Source organism: Acipenser ruthenus, chromosome 40 (assembly GCF_902713425.1).
Source record: "Acipenser ruthenus chromosome 40, fAciRut3.2 maternal haplotype, whole genome shotgun sequence".
Classification (NCBI taxonomy): domain Eukaryota; kingdom Metazoa; phylum Chordata; class Actinopteri; order Acipenseriformes; family Acipenseridae; genus Acipenser; species Acipenser ruthenus.
Window position 1 is genome coordinate 4,061,277 of NC_081228.1, and position 12,529 is coordinate 4,073,805.

At 44.8% G+C, this 12,529-nt stretch overlaps 1 protein-coding gene across 4 annotated transcripts in view; it reads left to right on the top strand.

Moving 5' to 3' along the window:
• The window catches only part of LOC131708128 (homeobox protein PKNOX2-like), a 57,162-nt gene that overhangs the window by 7,861 nt on the left and 36,772 nt on the right, over positions 1-12,529 (top strand). For 2 of the 4 annotated variants that reach the window (XM_059010333.1, XM_059010336.1), the window contains exon 2: positions 10,728-10,841. The gene's annotated coding sequence lies outside the window, so the exon portion shown is untranslated. The remainder of the gene's footprint in view (positions 1-10,727; positions 10,842-12,529) is intronic. The other 2 variants (XM_059010334.1, XM_059010337.1) reach the window with 1 other exon arrangement.

Below are 12,529 nucleotides of genomic sequence, written 5' to 3' on the forward strand. Positions count from 1 at the left end.
GTAGTTAAAAGTATAGAATAAAACATGCAAATTACTGTAATTAAGTTACTGTACCTATTAACTATAGCACGATTTAGGGAACTTATCATTGAGGGGGTCCAGAATGGAGAAAATCGAATTATCTAATTGAATTATAGTTTATAAGCAGGCATCACAATCCTTATTGTCTCAAAAAATTCCAAAAAATAATAAGAAACAACTAAAGGCTTTTTTTTTTTTTTTTTCAAGCTCCTAAATTAAATGAAGATGTTTGTTTCTGGTCTGGTGCGTTTTTTTCCTTTCCAGGCAGCTATTACTTGAAGGGCTCAGTTTTACAGTATTGAGTGTTTTTACTAAGTTTTGTCTGCGTTGCATGATGAAAAATGAGCCTTTTCTCATCGGACCATTCTTGCGTAAAGATATGATATATTTTCAAATTCAAAAAAATAATTAGGTGTAGGAATGGAGGGTGAAGGATGTGGAGCGGTTTGGAGCTGTGCTGACACGTGGACAGGGTTTCGATTCATTCTGGCAGGACTGCTGCTTTGGTGTTTGTCTTTGGATACGGAATGCTCCCAATCTCAAATTGAGGGGAGAGGAGAGGAGAGGAGAGGAGGGGAGGGGAGGGGAGGGGAGGGGGAGGGGGAGAGAGGGGGAGAGAGGGGGAGAGGGTCCCAGCCCAGAGCATTCCTTTCCAGGCTGGAAACACCGTATTGGGTGGGGTATCAATATCATAAACCAAAAATTAAACAGTGGAAGGACTAAAGTTAAGAACTATAGGAGCTCACACAATATCCCTGCTGAAAATAATACTGTTATTATCTTAGAATGTGTGATATCAATGTACCAGTTTTTCATAATTTTTCTCGGCGTTCTCATGTCAGCTGGTTGTTGAATTTGCTGTCTGTTATTTGCGAGGACCTTGGGCAAGAGGAAGAAAGTTCAAACACAGCATCGTTTTAAAACATTGAGAAGGGTTTGGAAACTTGACAGGGTCCTGACAGCACGGTTTCCATAAGATTAAATGAAAAAGTGCACAGTGGTTTGTAGGTTTAGATTTGCCTTGAAGTCCATATGCACCAATACAGTTCAAACAAAATTATAATAAAGTTAATCTTTCCCGTATAAGGTTTTACGATGAGAAAAAGAGCAGAGCAATAGGCAAACAGTTTGACTTTCTTTGGGTTTGGGTTTGAAATTCATCAAAGATTAGGCTGCAGGGCACTTCTCGGCCAGGGACCAGCATAGGAAACCTACACCAAAAATTCCACTAATTCCTTGCATATTTCTGATCTCTGTGTGAACTGTGCAGGGAGAGCTGAATGAAAACTCCTGCATCCTTTCCAATACAGAGTACCCCATAACTTAGAATCGCACGTGTGCATTCACATTCAACTGTGTGTATATAGTTTGAGAAAAAGGAAAACTGCTGTGTACCAAAAATGGTCAATAAGAAAAAAGAAAAAAAAAAGAAAAAATTATATTTCAGGTACTTTAAAAAGGTAGAATAATTGATTACAAATCAATTATTAGGACGTTTCCGACTACAAGTCCTTCATCGGCTGAATACAAAAAAACAGTGCTTTAAGAAGTTGATAAAAAACAAACAAGTAGTCTTTTAAAGAAAATTCCAGAATGATGATGATGATGATGATGATGACGATGACCTCAGAATAGAATGTTCATTCCAAATGGCTCCAAAGTGCCTAGTTTGAAAACATATATATGGGACTTAGACACAGTAATGTCCCTCATATTTACAAATAACTCTCGGACCATGTTCTTAAACTTGGAGGCATGTTCATATTTATTTAAGTGCCTTGCTTTGTTCAGTGAAGGTCAGATGCACAGTAGAAATGCAGTGGTACACTACATATAGTCTGTGCAATACTGGGTTGACTGGTCATCGAATACAGGATGTCCTCTTAATCAAGACCTGGAAAACTAAAGCAGAGAAACACAGAAATGACACGCTACCACTCAAGTGGAGCCCTCCCGCGCGTCCTCCAGCACACTCGCGTTGAGCCTAGTTCACTAGTGTAATGCATTAAAAAGATCTTTCTGGCTTCATTTCCTGCCGTTTTGTGTATAGTTCATCAGTAGCTAACTGTTTCTTGTGTGGCACAATCTATCCCTTTTGGTGTGTTACTGTGTAAAATGTTATGTAATGCATTTAAGTTGGTTAGTTGTTAAAACAAACAAAAAAAAAAAAAAAAAAGACATTGCCATTATTGCTAGCAGTTCCAATCTCAGCTAGGAGTGTGGCACTCCATCATTCAGCCAATCAAAGTAGTAGGCAGGAGAGTGGTAGCCAATCGAAACAGCATAAAGCAGCGTCAGTCACATCAGCCCAACCAATAGCCAATCATACCTGGTAAGTGCTATTCATAAAAGGATTGTAACCTGAAAATTGAAAAGGTACCTCATTCTGAACTCTTAACAAAAATAAAAATATCGTACAAGTACTGGAAAGGTTAACAGAGAGAGGAGACATTATGGCATTGCTACAGGTACGCCTAAATGTGATTCCTGCTGCACAGAGCATTGGCAAGGCTACTGCTCTGGACTTGATAGACTACATGTTAGAGGCTAGGTGTGTAGCTATGTGGAGTACAGCTGATACCATAATCTGAAACTAATGCACTGTACATGATTGGTATGTCAAAGTAAAATCTACTATGGTGCTATTTCAATGAAGTGCCACTGCACTGCAATTGGAAAGCACTTGGTAATGGGGCAACTGCTGTAGTACTTGAAATTGCCAGAGTAGCTCTTACGAGGAGACTGACTGATATCTTGAAACAGTTGAAGGGAAGCGCACTGTCTCAGCCAGTCCAACGACATGCTGGCTGTCTGTACAAACCGTATGTTTTACGGGGGCCTGTGATCTCCGCTCTGTAGGGTAAACCGCTTGTCGGCTCTGATTTGGGCTGTGGTAATTCTTCTGGTCTCCACAGCTTGTCGTGGTTGCTTTTCATTGACGACTGGAGCTACAAAGTCTTTCTTGCCTTATTTGTGAACAAATTTCTAGGGCTAAACCGGACGGCTTTTTAAAAGTATACAGAACTGTCCTGTGAGAATTGAATTTTAAAGTAAAGAAAAAGACTTTACCTTTCAGTGATGATTTCCCAGTAAAGCCTTACAAAACAGAACGTTTGTTTGTTTTGTTTTTGGCCTGCTAAGATAAATGAACCTGCAGCTAGAGTTCTCTGCGTCTGACCTTCAGTTCTGTCTGTAACGGGCAGTGCTGTGTTATACACTGCTGTTACAGATCCTGTCCTGTCCCCTGTCAATGAGCTGAGATGAGATCAAATGCAGACGAGCCCGGCTGTTTTGCACAGTGGTTAAAATGCTTGCTTGTGGTACGCAGGGTTGCCGGTTTGTTCGCATTTCAAAATAAATGATTTTCTGGTACAGTGGAAGTTCATGTTGGCATCGTTGGAAACTCCTGCACATTAAGTTCAAGAGGTACTTTCTGGTCCTTCTACTGAAAAGGAAAACCTTTACGTCAAGCAATCCATTACTACTGTGCACAGAGAGACAATGCAGTTTGCATCAGTGTAGCCATCACTGCCATTTTGTCTCTTAAGCTTTCCGTGTCAGTTTAATTAGCAGAGAGAACGAGACTAATTGCGAAACAGAATAAATTACAAAACAACCCACCCCCCACCAGCTCCCCTAATACCACCAGTCATTAGGAAAACAGAGCTCTCAGAAGACCACTGAAACTGAACCCTCAAACCCACCCACCTATCTACCCACGAGTGATTATTCCACAGGGAGTGCAGAACGAGACCGCAGTGTTCTCTTTCCCCAGCTCTAAGCAACAAACATCCCGCAATCAGGGGGCCCTTTTTGTAGCAGTAGCTTTTAATTCATGGCATCATTAGCATGAGTTGTAGGGTGCTGAGACGAGCGAGGAAAGGGAGGGAGGCAGGGAGGCACAGGAATACACAGAGAGATAATAGGTAATTATCCCAGATTGTTTGTAATTGTTGCCTCACGGCTATGTCTGATCTGCATTCGGGATGGGGAGAGGAGACGAAACACAACCCCTGCCGTTATTATTACGATCTGAAGATATATACGGCTACATTTCTTATTTTGATTGTCCTTGCTGAAGGTTTAGCAGTGTGTTCAGAACAGCAGAATGGTAACAGACTCTTTGTTGCAGTACCGATAGTAGGAACTAGTAAACCATCGCAATTCCATGGCACTGTATTAGTATCAGGCAGTTCGCTACTGTATCAGGACCACGGTCTGTGCCGTATTTGTTCCAGTTTTACCTTGTTGCCCTTGCTGGCTGGTAATGGTCCTGATTGGGATTATTCAGAGTAATGGTATATTATAATGGTATCCAAATGGCTGTGTGGTCCAGAGGTTAAAGAAAAGGGCTTGTAACCTGGCGGTCCCTGGTTCAAATCCCACCTCAGCCACTGACTCATTGTGTGACCCTGAGCAAGTCACTTAACCTCCTTGTGCTCCGTCTTTCGGGTGAAACGTAATTGTAAGTGACTCTGCAGCTGATGCATAGTTCACACACCCAAGTCTCTGTAGGTCGCCTTGGATAAAGGCGTCTGCGAAATAAACAAATAATAATAATAATAATAATAATATATGCTAGTAGCCTGTACATGGCAAGAATATAACTATACGCACTGCTGCTCCTCCTTAGGTCACTGTACTGTCGTGGCTGAAGATGCTTGTGTGTAAAATCATTGTTCTTTAGAGACACTGTCAGCTGGGCTCAGGCGTTGGATCGGTTGCAGCCAGACCGCGGGGTCTTGCACACTGACAGCACACATCAGAGCTCTCAGCCAGCAAAATCACTGGAGACAGCGCAGACCCCGCCTGCAGGCTGCACAGGATCCACAGCTTTCAACATCTACAGCTCAAACTAGAGGATGGACGCTTCAGCATCATTCACATTCAAGTGTGCAAAACGGAGCAAGCCGTAAATGTGGTTTATGGTGAGAGGCAGAGCTGAGGGACTAGGAGGTAGAGTGTCCAAGTGCTTAGATCTGAGGGACTGGGAGGCAGTGCGGCCTAGAGGTTAGAACCAGTGGACCGGGATGCAGTTGACAAGAGTCATTTGGGGTCACATTTGACCTTGTTTTTCCCTTCGTGTCAGATACCACAGAACACTGGTTTTGACAACCTGTGAGACAATAGCTTGCTGTTTCAGCTAGCGATGCCTTTACCACACAGCTTTGGAACAAGGGTGTTGACAGTTCTTTGCTGAAACTGAAATGTAAACAGCTGTTCTTTAAGAGGTCTGAGTCAGGGGGTTGGTTATATTGTCTCTGCAGCAGTTTTTAGAAAGGCGCCGGCTCCAGGGTTTATACTGTAGCCTGTCCGAAGTGGTTAAGAATGTTACCCTCCTACCTTGTACAGTAAATGCCAGTGCTCCTGGATCCAGAGGCTCTTAGCTTCTAGTGATAATGACCGTGAAAAGTGACCTGTAAATGGAACGGAGTGCTGCTTGCTCGCTCGCACCTGCCATGTGATTTTTATTTTGGAGCTGGGCTGTTTAACAATCTGGCTCGTGTCTCTGGCTGTGTACGGGAGCCCTGCTGTGAAGGTATTTATAAACTGTTCCAGACATTTAATACTGCCGAACCTCAGATCAACACTCCCCTCTCGGCTTCCACGCTCCCTTAAAGATGCCATGTCCCTGCACAGTGACTAGGGGCGCGGTTAACCCCTTCCTCTACACTCGGTGTCCACTGGACAGGGAGGGATAAAGGAGCACACTTTGACGTTACAGCCAGGTCTGTTTCTCAGCTTAGCCTGAAAACTTTTTATTCCTCCAATGTAAAAGTAAATCATGTGCTAAATATGTTAACAGAACTATTGCTACTTTGAAATGTCACACATTTTTGCTCTGGAATAAAAACTTTCACTCTGTGAATCAACTGACAATTCGATAATTTTTTTGTAGTATTTTTGGCTCGGTTCCTGTTTTTTAAAAGCTTCTTTCTTTCAGATATGTGTAGAAAATACAGATTAGTGGCCCTATTTTGAAGCAAATTGAAAGGAGAATGTTTGGAAAAGAATAACACAAAAAATCACTGATCACAGCGTTTTAAGATGTTTGCCTTTTTAAATGGGAATTTTATAGCATGTATGGGGGCCTTACATTTTTTTTCTTTTTTTTAAATTTAGTCGTCGCCAATGGATTTTTTACCCCATTTTTTCCCAATTTGGAATCACCAGTTCTCAGTCCAACGCATCAACCCCCCGCGCTGACTTAGCGAAACCGCGGCAGACACACGCGTCCTCCGAAACGTGCCCTGCCTAGCCATCTTTTTTCACACTGCAGGTCCACAGCGAAGCCATCAGACCTGTATTGCCGAGGACAACACAGATCTGAATGGCTCCACAGCAGGCCTGCAGGCGCCCTGCCGGTCACAGGAGTCGCTGGTGCGCAGTGAACCGAGTATTACCCTGCCGATCTGAGCCCTCCCCACCCTGGCGGTGCTTGGCCAATTGTGCACCGCCCGCTGGGAACTCTCGGTCACGGTCGGCAAATGACATAGCCTGGATTTGAACCTGCGATCTCCAGGCTGAAGGGCGCATCCTGCACTCCACGCAGAGAGCCTTTACTGGATGTGCCACTCAGGAGCCCCGGGGGCCTTCCATTTTAAGTTTGATACAGTATAGCCTACGTGAAGAAAATATCATAATGGTCCTGTAGTATTCATAAAACTAGGCAATTCTGGAAGAGAATTTCATAGCAGTGTAATATCATAAAATACTCATTTTCATCAGCGCTGTGGATTTTATGCTAAAGAGTATCACAAAGGCTTGTGACCCCCCCCCCCCATGTTTCATTGCTCGACTCCCAGGACAGGAAGCTCCCAGAGTTTGTCCTGTCTGTGTAAAGAGAGGGAGGTGAGGGGGGGGGGTCCTTGCTGTGAAGGGCTGGCAGCTCTCCAAACAGCACAGCTGTAAGTGAAACAGCATACAAGCCTGGGCCGCGCCAGCCAAGAGATTAGGGGAATGGCGGAGTGTTTCACACAGGCTATAAATACAGGCATACCGTGGAGAAAGATCACTAGAGTGAGGAAAATACAGAATTAAATGGTACAGAGTGAGGGATATTGGCGATTATAGTAGGAGGCTGTCTTGCTGTGACCTAGTGGTTTGAGCTGAGGGACTGGGAGGTAGTGTGGCCTAGTGGTTAGAGCTGGGGGACTGGGAGGCAGTGTGACCTAGTGGTTAGAGTTGAGGGACTGGGTGACAGGGTGGTCTAGTAGTTAGAGCTGAAAGGGAGGCAGTGTAGTCTAGTGGTTCGAGCTGTGTGACTGGGAGGAAGTGTGCCAGCCAATATTAAAGTTTCACCAAGTATACGGTATGCTAATTACTTTAGTATACTGTACATATTAAGAGTATTATATTAGTCTTCTAGTACACTTACACATATAAGATTTTACATGAAAAATGTATTCTGGGTGTATCAGAAATAAACGATTTCAGGTGAAAAGGGGTTAACTGGTGATAATCGACTTTCAATCAACGTCTTTTCTTTTTTGTAACCACTTTAAGCTGCAGCTGCTTTAGCTTTTCTTATGAATACGTTTGTGTATCAAGGGGTTCAGCAAGGGCGGAATGTTTTCAATAATAAATCTAGTAATAGGGACAGTGGCGTGCTGACTGGCTGTGCGGGATCACATGGGCAGGCTGGCAGCTGGCTGGTTCGGAGGCTGACACAGCTGTTTCTGTCAGCTGTTCACTCATTTACTGCAGAATATCAAACCCCTACGACGCTGGACTGGGGGTTCTGTTACTCCTGCCGGAATCAACTGCATTGTCTACGGAATCCTTCCTAATGCTCCTGAATTCCAGTCATCCCGCCATGGAGCTCTTGTGCCGGATCTGTAGGCAGCACTCCAATGTTGGCCCATGTTTTGAAGTCTTTGGCTATGCATGTGCTCCAGGTCAAAGTGTGGATTGGAGTGCCCTCTTCTAGCTGATTTTTTTTTTAAGTTAAAAGTTCCGATCATCTCTCAAGTAATGGTGGTTTGTGAAGGCAGGAGCCTGATCCTGCAGAAAATTCACTTTAAAAGCTGTAATCTTGGCTGTTTTTCAGAAGTGCAAGCTATCAAGTTGCCACATCCGCCATTTTGAAGAATTCAGCCTCAAACTAGAGTCATGTCCTGGCAACACACCCCCACACCCCCCACACCCCAGACACCCCAGACACCCCAGACACCCCCACCCCCCAGACACTTGGATTCGCTTAGACTGGGGAGATTCCTGGATTAGAAGAGCAAAACTATGTTAATGGCTACTGTGAAAAAAATATTAAACCCCACATCCCTACAGAATGACTTCAAGGACCGTATTTTAATTTCCTAAGAGGGATGAAGCATTTTTTTTGTCATAATGTCATTAAACTAACAAAACGATAATTTAACTGATTCCACATACCTGCAACCAAGTTATATCACAGCAGTCTTCTAATATATTGAAGTTTACTTTCAGAAGTGGTTGCAAACTTTACACTTGCTTACACACACACGTGCGTGCGTGTGTGTTCTGTGTATGATTGTGTGCACCTCAGTTTATGTGGGCTGTGCATTCATGTTTAACAATCTCCATGCAATGCATAGGAAACACTTTATCACAATTCATAATTGTGGCGACCCATGCCCCTCAATGCAAGGTCTGCAGTGAAGATAGCCATACACGGCTGTGTGTGTGTGTGTTTGAGTATGGAGAGAACAGTTTACCTCCAATAGGGAATGAATTACACTCCATGTGAGCCAAAACAGTGTGACACTTAAGCCGGCCCCTGCTTTATGGAAATGAAATTATATCGTAATGTCACTTTATTAGAACAGAAAGGCTATGAATAAAAATTAGCCTGTTGTTGTCACAGCAACATGAAGCCTGAAACCTCTCAGTGTGTGTTTTTATTGCTGAAACTGGACGGGGGGGGGCTGCAGCAGGGGATTGTGGGAACTGTTATTTCACAAGCTTCACTCGCGTCAGCGGTACAGGAACTGCGTGTTGATTGGTCCTCAGAGGGATATTTGTTTTTTTCTATGCGTGGAGTATTTTTAGCACTAACATTGTCTTCAATTGATTTTCGTCCACCTCAGAAATCCTTGTCAGTGCCTCAGATCTCTGTTATCCAGATGTTAGATTAAACTAATTGCATCTTTCTCTAAATGAACTTCCCCCTAAAATTACTGGAGTACGTTTTCTTTACAGTTTATTTTCTCTGAATAGTGGCTTGGTGTATCGGACAGAAATTGTTTCAAAAGAGGTCATAGTTGAAGCTTGTATTGTTTTTAAACTGGGGATGTGTAAGCAAGTAATGCAAACATTGTGTTTTCTATAAACCTCATCATTTTGTAGCATGGATCGATATAGCTCTTGAGTACGATTCCATACATAGCTTTAGTATTATAGAGGTCTGTTTAGGGGAACGCACAGAGCCTAAGCGCAGGCAGCAAATCAAATTACATGTACAAAACGCTCTACTGTTATTTAAGAGCCTGCAGATTCAATACAGTCCAGTATGTGAACTCAGAACCGTGGATGATCTATGACCAAGCAAGTCAAATACACCATAGAGAACTCGGTACTGGGGATCTGAAAGCCAGCAAACGCAATACAGCAGGGTTTACTCTGGGGATTTGTGAGCATTCAAATCCTACGCAGTATAGAGGAGCTGGGGATCTGAAGTCAAGTCAGTGGAGTATAGGGAATTCTATACAGTGCTTGAGATCTGAGAGCCAGCAAATTCAATACAGACAGCTAACATTACTGGCCATCGTAGAGCAAGCAACTTCAATCTGGAGTTGTGAGTGCTGGGGTCTAGGAAGCGGGCAGGCTCACAGGCTGCGCGGTGCAGTGTGGTGGGTTGGTGCTGCAGGAATGCTAATGCTTCCTCTGCGGTTTGTTAGGAACACAGTGATTAGCCCTCCTGTCCCCCGGGGGGAGCCGCTCTGATTTATCCTACTATAATTTACTTTGACGTCAACAGGAAGAGCAGGCCTCTGGGGGGGGCTGCTGGTGAAGGTTGCTGCCGGCACTGAGCTCGGGGCAGCTGGGAGGATTATTAGAGGGCTGAAGTGTTTTCTGTCAATCTCACTAGCCCCAACGCCCCCTCGATCTGTGTTCTGTTAGAGACTGGCACCACAGTGACCCCTGCTGACGAAGGTGTGTTCTGTAGTGCCCCCCCCCCCCCCCCCCCCCCTACCCACCAGTTTCCATACTAGTTGTAATGTGTTACGGGCTATAGGAGGCATGATACTCTGCAGAAAGATACTCCGCTTCGAGTATGAGGCTGCCTGTGTTGTTGCGCTCTCTTCAATGGAAGAGGCTGAGTGATAACCCTGTTCTAAGTGTCCAGTGGGTTTACAGAGGAACCATGTGAGCGGTGAAATGATAACTCTTGCTCTTACCAGTCTCATTTTCTCTACAGCAATAGGATTGTAGGTCTAGCTCTGCTCTGTTTGTTTCTTTAAGACTTCTTTGTGCAGTAAGGTTATTAGTAAACAGCATGGGGTCACTATACACCGTGAAGGGGGGATGGATAAATGATCCCTTGCCAATACTGCCACCCCCCCTCCCTCCTCTCACACACACGCTGGGGCGCCACTGATCCCAACCCAGCGCAGCTCTCCAATGCATGGACACAAGATACCAGAGTATTGGAAGAGGAAGTGTGCCCAGGTTGTTTCTATTAAAACCTGTGTTCGACAGTATTCAGTATCTCCTTTATTTTTTCACAGGTGCTGCTTTTGAACAAGAAAAACCAAGACGTGCAATTGGTCAAAAGAGACCACTTCAAGGAGCTTGGATACGGAAAACTCAGTTGAGGAACGCCTGACCGTAAGTGATACAGAGTACGTTGATTTTTTTTTTTTGCCTAACTCTACACAACTTTGAGGTGTCTTTTGAAAGTAATACATTTTTAGTTTTACAAATGATAAAAATCTTTGTAAAATGAATTTGTTGCTAGTAGCGCAAGCCAGTGGCAGTGGTCTGTATTGAAAAATACACTGGAAGCTTAGCGTACTATTTTAAAGGTCGTGCTGCTGGAGTAGTATTAAAAGGTTAGCGCAGTGGTATCAAAAAACAGGATGAGAAGTACTTTATCTAATTGGGAGAGGGGCATGGGGAGAGGAGCAGTTTCTGATTGGGTCTGGGGCAGGGGAGAGGCAGTGTGATTGGGAGAGGGGCATGGGGAGAGGAGCAGTTTCTGATTGGGTCTGGGGCAGGGCAGAGGGAGTGTGATTGGGAGAGGGGCAGTTTCTGATTGGGTCTGGGGCAGGGGAGAGGGAGTGTGATTGGGAGAGGGGCAGGGGAGAGGAGCAGTTTCTGATTGGGTCTGGGGCAGGGCAGAGGGAGTGTGATTGGGAGAGGAGCAGTTTCTGATTGGGTCTGGGGCAGGGGAGAGGGAGTGTGATTGGGAGAGGGGCAGGGGAGAGGGGCAGTTTCTGATTGGGTCTGGGGCAGGGGAGAGGGAGTGTGATTGGGAGAGGGGCAGGGGAGAGGAGCAGTTTCTGATTGGGTCTCGGGCAGGGCAGAGGGAGTGTGATTGGGAGAGGAGCAGTTTCTGATTGGGTCTGGGGCAGGGGAGAAGGAGTGTGATTGGGAGAGGGGCAGGGGAGAGGGGCAGTTTCTGATTGGGTCTGGGGCAGGGGAGAGGGAGTGTGATTGGGAGAGGGGCAGGGGAGAGGAGCAGTTTCTGATTGGGTCTGGGGCAGGGCAGAGGGAGTGTGATTGGGAGAGGAGCAGTTTCTGATTGGGTCTGGGGCAGGGAAGAGGGACAGTATGATTTGGGAGAGGAGCAGGGGAGATGGACAATGTGATTGGGATAGAGCCGGGGGGAGAGGGACAGTTTCTGATTGGGATGGGGCAGACTGAGTGCGGGTGAGAGGTTCGGTCGCTGATTGAGTGAGAAAGCGGCTGGGTATTGAGCACAGTTTTCCTTTCAGCAGTGCTGAAGTGGCTGTCTCAATATATTCTCTGCTATAATCGTTCCCACCTACTGTCTCCCCCAGAGCCCCGTGGAGTATTGTTTTTCAGATAATTTCGTTTGCCCTAACGAGATTTTACTAATTAAATCTCCTCTCGGCTGGAGGCTCTCTCTCCTGTTGAGCAGAGTGATTGTTTGTGGATCTTTTTAAGACAAATAAACATTTTTATTCCGAAACCTCTGGGAGATTGAACGAAGAGGGGTCTGGCTCAATGCTGTCCGCTCCACTGGAATAAATCTACGATCCGGCCCTCGACCCTCAGTCTTTATAAATGTAACCCACGGTATATCTGCACTATAATTTAGCAGTTCTCCAGTGCCTTTCCCTATTTTATATTATGCATTTATCATAGTTTACCATGGTTTGCCATACTATTTGTATGTGCCATATCTCGTTTTCACTATGCTTTATTGCAGTTTGCCATGTTTTTACTATGCTAAACTTTTACAAGGGTTAATTCTGTCTGATACAGCCACAGTATATATTTCAAAACCAGTTTGCGAATGATTTTCTAAATCCAAACCTGCCTCAATTGGCGACCTAATCTAATC